Genomic DNA, 14597 nt, shown 5'->3' on the forward strand with positions numbered 1-14597 from the left:
AGTAGTTGGGCAAAAAAACCCATTTATTCAGGGTGTCAAATCAGGGAAAAATGGAAAGAACGGTCAATGCCATTAACAGAAAGCTGAAGGCTGTATAACACAGGTTTTCAATGCTTCTGCAGAGAAGCTCCATCACTCTCAGCTGCAGGTTCATGAATGAATGGCAACTTCTGCCTTGGTGCGGAGCTTTTGGAACTGCGGAGGGAATTGTATCACTTGTCCTGTGGGCAGTGGTCTTCAGTTCTACACGTGAAAAGGGAGAAGGTGAGTGTCTGCCCACATCTTAGGGACTCAATACTTGCACCAATTTGGAGCACCAACAGTGTGCTTGTGTCTGTCACTGTGTATGAATCTTTAAACTGAATACCATCACAAGCCACTCTACAGGTACTACAGATACAGCACTGAAAATCAGTTTCCATATTTCTACACTGTGGGCACAGACGGTAGACGTGTCATGCTAAGAATCAATGGGGAGGCCTAAACCAGCACCATTGTGTTTTATGTTCAGTTAACTGTCAATGGTTTAAACCTTACATGGCTACACTAGATTAAAGTATTTCATTGAACAAAGATTGAATCTCATCAGGTCCTGACTACTCAGCTTAGTCTGTAGAAGGCTGAAGTAGAAGCAGATTTATGTTACAAATAATTCCTGCGCTTTTATCTAGACTTTCATCCCAAATACAGCTGCCAGATATCACACAATCACCTACATCAAGAGTGCTTATTTAACATATTTGAGGTATGCAAGATGTACACAAAAGTTAATCTGGAAAACAGTTTATTTTTGGTGCTTATCATTTGCATTTTCATAGTGTCAGAACTATAACAGGATGGCACAGTGGTAGCGCTGCTGCCTCGCAGTTAGAAGACCTGGGTTTGCTTCCCGGGTCCTCCCTGCGTTGAGTTTGCATGTTCTCCCCGTGTCTGTGTGGGTTTCCTCCGGGTGCTCCAGTTTCCTCCCACAGTCCAAAGACATGCAGGTTAGGTGGATTGGCAATCCTAAATTGTCCCTGGTGTGTGCTTGGTGTGTGGATGTGTGTGTGTGTGTGTGTGTGCCCTGCGGTGGGCTGGTGCCCTGTGCTGGCTGGGATTGGCTCCAGCAGACCCCTGTGACCCTGTGTTGGGATATAGTGGGTTGGAGAATGACTCACTGACTGACTGAATTATAACAAAAGAACCATTAAAAAGTGTTGTATACTGTCTAAAATGAGAGCATACTGAAAGAAACTTAACTGAGGCAACTCTGACAAAGTTAAAGGAATGAATATACAGTAATCTGCGGTGTTTGTCTGCCCGGAGTTTGTTTCCTGCCTTGCACCCTGTGTTGGCTGGGATTGGCTCCAGCAGACCCCTGTGACCCTGTAGTTAGGATGTAGCAGGTTGGATAATGAATGGTTGGAATATACAGTAATACAAAGCCTTCATGCGTCCAATCTTAAATAAGAATTTTGAGAAAAGTGTGGAATAGTCCAGAAGGTCAAGCATCACATATGTTTAAATGCAATGATTAATAAATACAGTATACTACTTTACATTATGACTGGAACAGGTCAGAATTTTACAACCATCATTTCTTCCTACTGAAGAAAACAACAATGAAAATATAAAAACAATGGAAATGATCTAAATTAAAATTGGTAGCTGTTTACCTATTCATTTGTAGATCCACAAAGATTTGGATTTAAGCAATAAAGGTTCCATATCAAAATTGGACGAAAACCTTAATTATAAGACTCCTCCTTTAGGACATACCACTCCATCAAAGACACATTACATTTTCCATTGGTTTTCTAAACCTGCTTGTTCAGTGCTGGGTCACAAAGGACTGATGCCTACACTGTTGGGTTAAGATGCATGAGTTGAGCTCACTCTGGTAGTTATGTCAGTTCATCATATTCAATCATCCAACTACTTCATCTGCTTTAAGGACGAGGAAGCTGGTGCCTTAGTTTCACAGCACGGATACAACGTATGAAGCAGTTTTGAATGCCAGCACTGTAGTTTTTAAACATGTATAGTTCACTTATACAAAGTCAATTTAGTAATACCAGTTATCCTTTTATTTGCATCAGTTTTCCTCCCACATCTTGAAAATTTAGTTTAAGTCACAAAATAAACACAAACGTGTGCTTGTGCTGAGATTCAAATCCAGTCTCCTGAGCTGATAAATCCCATATTACATCTATGATGTTTAATTTGTACCTATTTTTTCCATTACAGAGCCAAGTAATTCCATAAGTAATCAAAGCTGTGTCAGATACTAGGTAGGAATCAACCAACAGACGGCACAGCTGGTTTTCAGAAACATTATGCACCTTTTCTGCACAGAGCTGCAGTGAGCCAAAACCTACCATAGCGAGCACACGACCAGAGCCTGCTGCCAAGTGCATCAGTCCCTGAAATGCTGTATCTCCTTCAATCAGATTAACATAACATTTTCAAGAAACAGCAGGGTTCATATATGAATATGAATATGTGAATATCTAGAACCTTTTCTGTAAGTACAAACCAAAAAAGTTGGGACACTAAACAAATTGTGAATAAAAACTGAATGCAATGATGTGGAGATGGCAAATGTCAATATTTTATTTGTAATAGAATGTAGATGACAGATCAAACGTTTAATCCGAGTAAATGTATCATTTTAAAGGAAAAATATGTTGATTCAAAATTTCACGGTGTCAACAAATCCCAAAAAAGTTGGGACAAGTAGCAATAAGAGGCTAGAAAAAGTAAATTTGAGCATAACGAAGAGCTGGAAGACCAATAAACACTAATTAGGTCAATTGGCAACATGATTGGGTATAAAAAGAGCTTCTCAGAGTGGCAGTGGCTCTCAGAAGCCAAGATGGGTAGAGGATCAGCAATTCCCACAATGTTGCGCAGAAAGATAGTGGAGCAATATCAGAAAGGTGTTACCCAGCGAAAAATTGCAAAGACTTTGCATCTATCATCATCAACTGTGCATAACATCATCCGAAGATTCAGAGAATCTGGAACAATCTCTGTGCGTAAGGGTCAAGGCCGTAAAACCATACTGGATGCCCGTGATCTCCGGGCCCTTAAACGACACTGCACCACAAACAGGAATGCTACTGTAAAGGAAATCACAGAATGGGCTCAGGAATACTTCCAGAAACCATTGTCAGTGAACACAATCCACCGTGCCATCTGCCGTTGCCAGCTGAAACTCTACAGTGCAAAGAAGAAGCCATTTCTAAGCAAGATCCACAAGCTCAGGCGTTTCACTGGGCCAGGGATCATTTAAAATGGAGTGTGGCAAAATGGAAAACTGTTCTGTGGTCAGACGAGTCACGATTCAAAGGTCTTTTGGAAATCTGGGACGCCATGTCATCCGGACCAAAGAGGACAAGGACAACCCAAGTTGTTATCAACGCTCAGTTCAGAAGCCTGCATCTCTGATGGTATGGGGTTGCATGAGTGCGTGTGGCATGGGCAGCTTGCATGTCTGGAAAGGCACCATCAATGCAGAAGAATATATTCAGGTTCTAGAACAACATATGCTCCCATCCAGACGTCATCTCTTTCAGGGAAGACCCTGCATTTTTCAACAAGATAATGCCAGACCACATTCTGCATCAATCACAACATCATGGCTGCGTAGGAGAAGGATCCGGGTACTGAAATGGCCAGTCTGCAGTCCAGATCTTTCACCTATAGAGAACATTTGGCACATCATAAAGAGGAAGGTGCGACAAAGAAGGCCCAAGACGATTGAACAGTTAGAGGCCTGTATTAGACAAGAATGGGAGAGCATTCCTATTTCTAAACTTGAGAAACTGGTCTCCTCGGTCCCCAGACGTCTGTTGAGTGTTGTAAGAAGAAGGGGAGATGCCACACAGTGGTGAAAATGGCCTTGTCCCAACTTTTTTGGGATTTGTTGACACCATGAAATTCTGAATCAACATATTTTTCCCTTAAAATGATACATTTTCTCAGTTTAAACTTTTGTTCCGTGATTTATGTTCTATTCTGAATAAAATATTAGAAGTTGGCACCTCCACATCATTGCATTCAGTTTTTATTCACGATTTGTATAGTGTCCCAACTTTTTTGGAATCCAGTTTGTACAAAAGATAAGAAACACTGAAGTAGATACCAGTTCATAACAGACCTTTTATATCCTCACAGTCATTTTCTGAATCAGCTTTTTCCAGTATAGGTTTGGGGAAAACCACTGCCTATTCTGACAGCAGTTTGTGCAAGGCCACAGAACAGAACTTACATCAATCCATCCATCTCCATTATTTTATGAGGTTTTGGAAAGTCGTTTGGCTCATGTCACAGTCCATCAGAGACTCCTTAAATCAATGATTTTTTAGGCAAACAGGGGGCACTTACTTATGAACTGTGTTGTAAAAATGGCGCCATCCTTCGAATGTGATGTAAAACCAAGGTTCTGACTCTCAGTGGTCATAAAAGATTCCTGGCCATCCTTTGTAAAGAGTAGGGTGTATCCCGATGTCCAGGCTAAATTGCCCACCATGGTGTAGTCATTCTGTCCCCCAATCATCCCCAGTCTTTAATCGGCAGTCTCTCTCACCACTTAAACACCTAACAGCTCATGTGTGGTGAGTGGACTGCCACAAAAATGGCTGCTGTCGCATCATCCAGGTGGATGCTATACATTAATGGTGGTTGAAGTGGCTCCCCATACATTGAAGTGCTCTGGGTAGTGAGAGAAGTGCTAAACAAATGCAAAGAATTATTAATATTAGAAATATAGAGTCCTAGGGAACTGATCGGCCATCAATTCTTAGTTTAACTCGGCTTTTTGCAGCTGACGTCTAACCATCTAGCAAAGACTGCAAGGCAAGAAACAACCCTGTAGGGGGACAAGCCCTCTGTACGATAAACTCTCTCACACCAGGCCAGTTAACTGAACACTCATATCTTTAAATTGTGAGAAGAATTGCATGTGAACACAAAAAGAACAGGGGCCTACACAATAGATAGCCTTAAACTTTACAGAACAATTCTGATGGTCACAATGGTAGGAGATGTTCACATCAAGGATGCAATCAGTAGGAAACAAGGAATGATTAGGAATATAATGTTACATATCTCACACAACTAATTATTAACAACAACTGTGCTGAACTGTTGTTTCAGCATTAAACTGATGTATCAAGAATAGATCACAAGATGATGCAGGGTGGTGTAATGAATTTGTTTTAGTCCTCTTCTCAATGACATCACTTAAAAGAATTTGATGATATACATACCAAAAAAATCACAAACATGTATAAAAGTATGCTTCAGGCACTTGAAAAAAGTAGCAGGTATGAATTACTGTCAATGTAACCATGAGTAATATAAATTTATGGAAAGTCATAAACCTTTAGAGATGAGAATCGTATTGTTGGCTCTACAATCTGCCTGTTAAAGTTAGCCAAGTGCTTTGTTTCAGCACACCATAGTGATTTATCAGATGTTTTGATCCAAAGGTTGCTGAAACCTTTTTCTGGTGCTAACATCATCTTGTATAACATGCCCTCAGTTCACTCAAAAGTGCTGCTTTATTAGAAAGTATTCTGCCGGGGGGCACATTACTTGATGTTTGTCCTTCTGTATTAAGGTCACCGATTCTTCCCTGAGAAGTAATTGAATTGATGAAAAGCTTTACGTTCCTGGACTGTAATCAGGATTCAGACATGTAAAGATATGAATGTTAACTGGCCATTCAAATGTGGCCAGCTCACCTCCCTTTTTATTTGCAATGTCTATCCTCTTACTCTGTCATCCACAAAGAACAGTTGAGCTATCAAGTAAGAACTAATTTATTAGTTGTGTGTGCTTACATAAATGTCACCACCTGTAATCTGTCAAGTTATCGTAAATTTGCACTGAATTAATGGAGCACTTGGTCAATACATTAGAGCGCTACACATGACATCAGCTTCCGAAAACAACTGGAGTAATCTGATGAATTAAACAGCTCAAGTTAGTTCATGAAATTAAAAGGATTCTGCATGTTGAATACCTGCAAATACTTGTAAATATATATTTAAATGGCCAACATTTTTAATTTGAATTATAATATTCTACAGGTGCTTTATACAAAACCTTCAAAAGAAATATTACCAGGATAAAAACTGAATAAATAAAGAAAAGTATGAAATCTAAATGGATTATGCTTGGAGTAAATGATGTACAAAGTCCAAAAACAAAACAAGAATGGGTTTATATGAAAGTTGCAAAATGCTGTGTTTTTGGGTTGTTTTTTTTTAACCTCAGAGTAAAACAGTTTTGCTGCAGTCTGTTATCACATCCCTGTCTAGAAATACAGAAACTTTTACCTTCTTTTGTCATTATAATTTGAATTCATGCTATAACACTCTTACAATTATTGCTATTTCATCTACCCAGAGAGATGACAGTGTAGAGGGTATGTTAAAAATGCTAAGCACATGACACCTTTTGTCCTGGACTGGTGAGGAATATAGTAATAAGACTAAAGCAAGGTACGAACAATTCATTTATGAGAGCTTACTAAATAAGCTGGATTTAATTTTAATTGTATGCTTCCAAAGAATACAACAGAATGACACACACAATATTGCATTACTTTTATATTCTAACACAATATCTCATTCAAACAAATTCCTTTATTTTATATTTTGCCTTTCTACATTGACAATGCCAAAGTATGTTACAGCTATAAAACTATTACATAGCATACATTCTCAAACCTGCAACACTAATCAAAAGGGAAGAAAGCTTGGATACCTAGGACAGGATGCCAGGTCAGTGCAAGGCCCACTTACACACACACACACCATTTACGGTATATTGTGTACAAATATTCTTTAGTGATTGTAATGTACATTCATATAGTGAGTCAGTGGTAGGGCTGGGTGGACAAGTTAGTATTGTACCTTTGTACAATGTGCACCATCCCAGAGCCATAATACAGTCGCTTATGTTCTGTCACCTGATTGTAGAGCCACAAGTAGCTGAACACAATACCACTGGAATTAGGCACAAAGTATGAAATGACACTGAACAAGATGTCAGATGGCACACTCATTCCCAGTGTCATTCATTAATTCCACTGAATTAACCTACTGTACACCTTTCTGTTTCCTCGTTCACCTTAAATTTATGCACATTAGTTTGACTGGCAATACTGAACTGACCCAGAAGGTGTAAATGCAAGTGGGCAATTGTATGTGCTCTGTGACAGACATGTCTCACCCAGAGTCTGTTCCTGCCTTCCACCTGATACTGTCACAAGAGTATAGCAACCTTGTGTTGGAATAAGGTGGTCTGGGAACTGAATGGATGAATTAAAGAACGAATGAATAAATCTTCTCATAAAAACGGATGGGCGGTTCATCTGCCCCGCCACTAGGCCAATCAGTTGAAATGTTCAGTGTTGTATGCAATGGACTCTAGCCGAGGACCTCCAGAGCTCCACTCCATTGAGGAGGTTGTCTCGTTATATTATACATCAGTCATAAATAACACCGGGCTACACTATGGTTGAGATTAGGGTTGGGGGAGGAGTTATCTGACTCAAGTCAAGTAAACCAGGTGACAAAAACCTGCAATCCAATTGGCTCTTGAGTGGAGCCACTAAATCATGGAGCTGCAGGGGGCCTGTAAGTGGACTCATCTTGTTTTATGGCATACTTTCCCAAAATGCTTCAAGGTCCGTGTACTTTTTGGTATTTGAAATTTAATTTTAGAAGCAAAAACAAAAAAACAAAAATGAAATGAATTTTCAGATTTTGATTAAAGAATAAAATGAGGGAAAATAAGGTATTTTTTAGTTCAGTGGTAACAAATAGCAGTCATAAACTTAAAATTACACATACTTTTCTGGATTTACTTGTGATTTAAATAATGAAAGTGTTATAGCTCAAAAACAACAAAACAGATGCATTTTCGTTGTCTGAAACCAGAAGTACTACTTCTGCGCGATTTTTGACAACACGTGCGAACAGTCCTCCTCACAACACATAGCATAGACTGACGGCCTTAAAATTACACTGGCATCAGCAGAGGATGGACCATTACGTTGTTTTTCGGAAAAGTAAAGTGACACTCCAGGACGAGAACATGACTGCAGAAAAACTGAGTCGCATCTTTCAAATAAAAATACAAACTTTGAAAACTTTTCATCATTGATATAGAAGTTTTTATGAACGTTACAGTTGTTACTTACTGCGAAACAGCTAACATTTAGTGATTTCATTTACTAAAACCAAGTCTGGCAATTTTTATAGTGCTAGCATTTTGAATGTGTGTATATGTGTGAATGGTTGCTCATTGACAAGTGTAACGCATGTTAAGAAAACTTTCTGTAAATCACGTTGCTCTCCTAACATGTGTTACACTTGTGCGCACTGTTAATACTCAAAACGTTTACTAGCTATAGTAGCCGGTAAAAGTCAATGAACAACCATGACAATTCATTTCATTTTCTTTTTTGCTTCTAAAATGAAATTTCAAATACCAAAAAGTACACGGACCCTTCAAGAATAAAATCACATTATTAATCCATCCACTCATTTTCTATATTTGATTTGTCTAACATTTTTCACAACAGTCCATTAGAGTGCACACTCATACACAATACACCCATCTTGTGAACCTAGGGCCAGATCCTATCCAAAAAACATACAGGTAGAAACCATCCCTGAATGGGTCAACAGTATGAGGTGTAGTGGTAATCACATTTTTGTTATAGTCTTATCATTTTTTTTTCCCACAGTGTAGATTAATTTACAGTTGTTCAGACTATCACTTAAAAAGCCGCACCGAATACCTTTCCTCTAGTTTTAGACCTTCAAAAGACAAGAATCCATAGACTGCAGTGGTATGAACGATGTTCTGTATGTCCAAGGCCACATAGCTTTAAACATGCAATTATGTAATAAACAAGTGTGGCCTTAGAATAAAAGTAGCATATGACTACTTAATGCCATTTTTTTCGTCATTGAAATATTTTCAGAATGATATAAATTGCTCAGGCTCCTATTTAAGTTTTGTAAGTTTTTATTTTAACATATAGTTGAGCATGTTGTTAAATTATCACATCATGGCAATTCAACAAATCAATCGCTGTCATGCAAATGTCAAAATGTTGCTGATGTATTTGACACCTGCCTTAGTAAAGACACTTAAGAGAGTAGGACATGCTGCCTCTGCTACTTATCTTCCTATTTACTGATGGGTCCTATATATGGTAGTGGAGACACAAATAAAATTAGCCAGAAAATCTAATCACCGTATCTGTGCTTGATACAAAATAGCTATAGGTATAGCTGCAGTATATTTTAATTAATAAAAAAAGAGTCTTAAAAATAAATATAGTAATACCTAAATATTAAGTAATCTGGTGTCCTCAGTCATAAAAAGCAAGGCATAAAAGGCTGGGCCACATTCTGCAGATAACCACAGAGATTCAGTCATTCACATGATTATCTTTTTGTCACTTCATTTCAGGCTGTGGCTGTACACTCCAGCTGCATTGTTAATGATGTGAATGTGACTCCTCTGAAGAGCCAGGGCAGAGGACAACCCTGGCGTGAATGGTGTCCAAAGCATTTCAAGGGGAATATGAAAAATGTACCCTTTGCTTTTTGTAGTGGCAATGCTTATATGCTGAAGTCATGTGTCTGATTTTCAGTTTGGTTTACATCATATGTGAATCTCTTCTCTTCATTACAAAGGGTATTGGTTTCACCGGTCATCAAAATGGTTTGTGAATATATAAAAGATTCAAAGAAAAATCAAATAGATTTGATGTTCCACCCTTTTAAATAAATGACTTAAAAACAGTAAAAATCAGTACCATTTTAGAATTTTCTTTGCTTACTGTCCTATTCTTTTTTATGCCATCCATCCACCCAATTTATTACTCACTTTTCCCAACACAAGGTAAGAAGTAGGAAAAAAACTATCTTGGCAGCATGGTGCAGAAACCAACCTTTTACAGGGACCAGCACATTAGTGTCATCTTACATCAACTATGTCATTTTTTGACCTGCTTCTTCCAGAGCACCCCATCCATGACGGATTCCTGCCTTGCACTTGGTACAACTGGGATTAGGCTCAGCCCCTGATTGTATGAAGTGGATTATGCAGGCTTGATAATGGATAGATGTTTTCTCCAGTACTGGTTCAGACAAAGCAGGAACTCATCCTCTCATAATTGAACAAAACAGAGGAGCCAACTCAAAAACTCACACTTTCCTATTCACAAACTGGTTCATCTTAGAGTTGCTAGTTAACCTTGCTTGCACGTATTTGGGATACAGGAGGAAAACAGGAAAATGTCACACAAAAACGAAGCCTATGCCCGACTACATGTAAATGGTGACCGGGCTGGAACTAATTACAATGCAATTTGTTTTTCTATTAAGACGTATGCATCTAACATCAGGCAGAAGGGAACTATATATAAAGAGTAATACCCATACCTGTTTGCCCTGTTAAATTTTCCATAAACACTGAAGAGTACAGTAAAAAGCAAATGTTTAGTGTTTGTGAATGTACCATATTATTTGCTATTGCATGATGATCATCTGAAAATGGATGGATGGATGGAGACAAGTGCTTGGTGACTATTTGCTCTTAACACAGGAATGCATGCTCAGAGATTAAAAAAGAAAAACAAAAGTGGTATCAAAGGACCACAATGGCACGAGTATTGTAAATTATAATATATTGGGGCCTTTTAAAAAGATGTGATAGATTTACAGCATTTTCTTCATTTCTCAGATATGTGAAGTATCTGCTTTGCAGATTGTTGAGAAGGTGTCTCAGAAGACAGATGGGAAGTCTGCATGCAACTATATAAAAGAAGAATTCCTGTTTTATCAGAACAGTGCTGGGAAATATTTTTGACTTTAGCGAAAATATGGCTCAATTTCTTTCTTTTTATTTTGTGTTCAGGCATATAAGACATCAACAACATGATGAAGAGGCAGAATTAAATGTTTTTTATTTACCTAGATCATTTTAAATACATAAATCTCTTTCAAAAATAGGTACAATTTGAGATAAACAGTATTACACTTATGCTAAATTCTTTGTACTTTACAGAATATAATTTCAGATGTAATCAACTACCACATTTAAGACAGCACTAAAGAATATTGATACCTGCATGACTAATATGCGCAAGTCCATAAAGGGTATGCACCTGCATCACACAAACGCATATGGCAGACTGCTTCTTTCAGACTAACTACTTATCTTTCTAGCAGGGGTGGAACTCAAGTCTTTACAGAAGGCCTTGTGAAGAGACAAGGCAACAAGTACTGCTCACTCAGTATATTGTGTTTTTAAAATGTTTCATCTTATTAAATGTTAACTATAAACCCAAAAGTATTTTCGTGACACAGTCATATCAGTTACCACTTTTTAAGGTCAGATCTGCTCTGGACAGGACCACACTTAGGGAAGATGATAAATTTGTTTTGTAGCTGTAAAAGCACTGTTGAACACTGTTAATGCACATGTTGGGAAGTTGCACTATTCTAACACTTGCAGCCATGGTCTGTTGCTGTTAATAGACTGTAAGACTTTGTGACTGAAACGCTTCACTAGAAAAATGAAGTTGACATTTTATTTCAAACTCCTGACTTTCCACTTTGTTTAAATGTAATAACCAAATTGTAGAAAATGGGAAACAACTGTATTGTAACTAATGCTGTGGGCTGGCACCCTGCCTGGGGTTTGTTTCCTACCTTGTGCCCTGTGTTGGCTGGGATTGGCTCCAGCAGACCCCCGTGACCCTGTAGTTAGGATATAGCGGGTTGGATAATGGATGGATGGATGTATTGTAACTATGTTTTCAGAAAGTACCCATTGAGGGGGTTAACTGTGAAAGGTGCTATATAAAGCATGTTTGTATGATCCCCACCACAGACTCAAATCATTTCTCCTTCACTGTGATTACAACTTGACTGAAGAGGGTGCCCGAGTTACCTATAAATGTTTGCATATTGTAATCTTTCTAGTTAGCCAATAAAAGATGACTGTTTGCTTAACGTCTTACTACCTCCTTCATTGCACAAATATAAATACAAACAGAAATTGATACAGAATACACATATATAAAAATAATAGAAATACAAAACACTAGTAGGGGTAGTTGGCACTGGGATGGAACAAAGTGTAGGTGCAGTCACTAAATAAATTCCCCAGAGAGAAATATCCATCCATCCATTTTCCAACCCGCTGAATCCGAACACAGGGTCACGGGGGTCTGCTGGAGCCAATCCCAGCCAACACAGGGCACAAGGCAGGAACCAATCCCGGGCAGGGTGCCAACCCACCGCAGGACACACAGAGAGAAATATTCAGGCCCCAAACCAAAATTTCACTGACTACAACCAAAGTTTGGAGTGACTTTGCATACCTGTGCCAAGTCCCAAAACTGCCTCCTTGGGGCACCTCAATAACATGCAGATGTGACCGTGTAAAGTTCCATAAGGGCAAAAACTGGCCAATGCTCTTCCCCTGTACAAATGAAGAATCTGTGAAAAAGGTGGTGTTGATACACAAACAAACTCACATATAGCGTTATATATTAGAAATCTATTGAACAGAAATACAAATATTTATTATACTTTGCCTGTTCAGTGTCCCTTATAATTGGGTTTAGTTTAAAAAAGTAACGCAAAATGTTTTTTTTTTTAATCAGCCTCTACTCAATTTCTTGTGCAACCTTGACATAGTCACTTCAATTCCCACAGCTCAGATTATAAAAATAATAAAAATATACAGGGGGTTGATTTGTTTTCAATCCTATTTTTTGTAAAAATTGATCTATTTGTATGGAATGATTACAATAAAATTTGTAAAATTTAATAAAATAATAATAATAATAATAATAATAAAAATACACTAAGGTTTTCTCAATTACTCCCCACCCTGAAATTCCTTGGCAAGTCATTTAATGTGCCCATGCTACACAGCTGTAGTGCATCTTGATCTTGTGAGTCACCTTTGAATAAAGACAAACTACCAGTAACACAATTCTAACAATATTATGGCTCTGGGCTTATTAAGGGCCTTGGAATGGTGTTTGTCAGAGCCAGCTTTGCACTTGGCGAGGGCCTAAGTGGTGGGATAGGAGGTATGTTGTGGTCCTCTTTGAAGCGTTGAATGAGATTGAAGATTGCATATGCTACCCTTCGAAGGATGGGTGTGATCTAATATGGGGAGTTATCCTCCTTATAGGCATTAAAATGACTGAAGTGCAGCAATGGGGGGACTGGGTATTGTTTCCCTTGCAATAATCAGCATGATCGAAGAGTAATCCCCTTTAGAAATCAGCATATTCAAAGAGTCCTTTGGAGTTTGGAGCATGATCGCAGAGTGGGTCTGAGTGCACACCATAGGATTGTGACAGGCTGGCAGTTGGGAGCCCCCTCGTGGCCACAGGGCCTTATGCAGTCACTTACTTTGCTTAATCCTTGGGGCAGCTCTGGTGTTTGTGATATAAAGTACAGGCTATTGGTGTGTGTATCATATAATTTAATCAATCAATCTTAAATGAGGTTAAACTTTAAAAACATATTGTATTTTTTTTTTGTGAAGAAAAAGACTGGAAATACACTAACATAATGATGACATGTCAGTCAGACACAGGAGCCCAAATTTCTTTGCTCTCTGTACATTTAATAATAAACAAACTTGAAGGTTTGTTCTTCATTTACCTACGTTTCTTACATTTATTATTTACTTAAAAAAATATAAAGTACTCCACCTTAGACAGCTGACAGTTTCAGATAATCTAATATTGACACACACCAGTAAGTAAAATGCGCCCTTTCATATTAATTCCTAAAATAATTCAGTCAGCTGTCATGCCAATCAAGCAGTGCCCATGAAGTTGTTTTTCCTGAATCTCCATCATTTGTTTTATTTAATCTCATCCTGGTCTGACACACATATAGCCAGACCTCTGATAAATGATTATTTCACATTCTCGGAAGCCCCCACTAAAGATTAATGCCACCCTATTATGATGACCTAAAAAAATAAAAGGCATAATAAAGCCAATAGACATAAGGATGAAATGAGTACAAAGGCACACGGTAGCTTTTGCCAGCTTGTGTTGTGCTATAGAATAGTAAATACAGTACAAAGAGGGATGATCAACCGTATGCAGCGCAGGCTTTAACAGAATACCATTGGATAAGCACTTTACACTCGATTATTAATTACACGTTCAACATATGTAACATTTAAAAACAAACAATCCAGCTCAGGCCAGAGCTTATCCTGGCAACTTTGAACACGAGGCAAGAACTATTCATCCATCTTAAAAAACTCAGTTTTCTGTTAATTTGAATGGGAACAGCAGTTTACCCCAGAGGAAAATTATGTAGTGGAGGGGCTGTCACTGGAAATAACTCCATAAAGAGAAAAGACTCTTGACAAATGAAAGGAGACCATTCAGTCCTTTTGTTGCTCGTTTGTTCAGCTAATAGCTGTGTTATACCAACATCTCATCCAGATACTTCCTAATGGGTGTCAAAGTTTCTGCTTCAACTACATGTCTTGTTGTTTTGTTCCACATTCCCACAACTCCTTGCATAACTCTT

At 38.3% G+C, this 14597-nt stretch overlaps 1 long non-coding RNA gene across 1 annotated transcript in view; it reads right to left on the reverse strand.

The window, feature by feature from the left end:
* Positions 1 to 15: 15 nt before the first annotated feature.
* Positions 16 to 14597, reverse strand: part of LOC120543075 — a 31337-nt gene continuing 16755 nt past the window's right edge. Inside the window, exon 4 of the long non-coding RNA XR_005636282.1 lies at positions 16 to 243. This is a non-coding gene — a long non-coding RNA (uncharacterized LOC120543075). The remainder of the gene's footprint in view (positions 244 to 14597) is intronic.

Source organism: Polypterus senegalus, chromosome 13 (genome assembly GCF_016835505.1).
Source record: "Polypterus senegalus isolate Bchr_013 chromosome 13, ASM1683550v1, whole genome shotgun sequence".
NCBI classification, from domain to species: domain Eukaryota; kingdom Metazoa; phylum Chordata; class Cladistia; order Polypteriformes; family Polypteridae; genus Polypterus; species Polypterus senegalus.